Source organism: Elephantulus edwardii, unplaced genomic scaffold, assembly GCF_000299155.1.
Source record: "Elephantulus edwardii isolate Elephantulus edwardi_28Jun2011 unplaced genomic scaffold, EleEdw1.0 scaffold00407, whole genome shotgun sequence".
NCBI lineage: Eukaryota > Metazoa > Chordata > Mammalia > Macroscelidea > Macroscelididae > Elephantulus > Elephantulus edwardii.
In genome coordinates, this window is record NW_006400157.1 from 549,125 (window position 1) to 550,601 (window position 1,477).

Sequence of the window (1,477 nt, forward strand, 5' to 3'; positions counted from 1 at the left end):
TCTCAGGGAGGAGTGATAGGGAATGGCAAAGGACACACCGACAAAGGAGATTAATCAGAACTGACTTTGACAAGCACTGTGGCAATTGGATAATTAAAACAGACATTCGGATGGCGGGGAAGAAGAACAAACTGGGGAGGAGGGTAAAAAAAAATAAAATTGAAAAAGAAGGAACACTTGAGAGTCATTCTATGAAGCAAGCATAACCCTAATACCAAAACCAGGCAAAGATATTACCAAGAAAGAAAACTACAGACCAATCTCTCTCATGAATATATATGTCCCAAAGGTTTAAGGAAAAGGCACTTAGATCAATTTAGTAGAGTAGCAGGATACAAGATCTAGATCCAAAAATCAATGGGATAACTCAGAGAAGGAAATCAGGAAAACTACAGAGCATTTCTGCAAGATACAATAAAAGACTTTAAAATGAAAAAATGTACCCTGCTTATGGATAGGAACATCATGAAAATGACAATCCTACCAAAAGCAACCTACATGTTCAACACAATCTTAATCTAGACACCAAATTAATTTTTCAAGGAGATTGAAAGGGAAATTGTAATATTTATTCGGAGAGGCAGGAGACCTTGAAAAAGCAAAACACTTTTGAGAACCAAAAATGAGGTTGGAGGCATAACACTCCCTGACCTCAAAACCTAATACACAGCAATATTAACCAAAATATCATGGCACTGGTACAATGACGGCACATAGACTGATGGAATAGAATCGAGAACCCAGAAACAGACCCAGCTATCAATGGTCAACTGATACTCGGCAAAGAAATTAAAGCTATCAAATGGGGAAATGACAACCTCTTCAAACAAATGATGGACTGCTCCCTGTATAACACTGAAATGAGACCCATCTCTCACACCATACACAAAAATCAACTCAAGGTGGATCAGAGTCCTGGGAGTGAAGCCCCAAACCATGAAGTTCATAAGAGACAAACTGGCATCAAGCTTAGAAGCGCTTGTCCAAGGTATAAAGAGACTGCCAAATACAGCCAGAAATGCACAATCTGAAGAGGATAAAACTGATGAATGGGACCTTCTAAAGGTGTGCATCAAACACTTTTCCCAACAGTGTGAAACAAAACCTACTGACTGGGAACAAGCATTTGTTAATACCATCTCAGACAAGAATCTCATAATCAAAGTTTAGAGAACACTCCTGGGGATCCACAAGAAAAAGAGTGACAACCCAATTACAAAATGGGTAAAACATTGAAAGAGGAAGAAGATATTAGAAGAAATGCTCCAAATCCTGGCAATAAGAGAGATGCAAATAAAAACCACTCCAGTAATAGTGGCAAAGTTTAAGAGGGCACCAACTAATAAATGTTGGCGAGGATGGGATGAGAAAGGAGCTCTTAAACTTTGTTGGTGGGATTGTAAAATGGTACCATTCTGGAAGGCAGATTTTTGGGTTTTTGTTTGTTCTTTAATTTTTTTTATTATTATTAATTTAA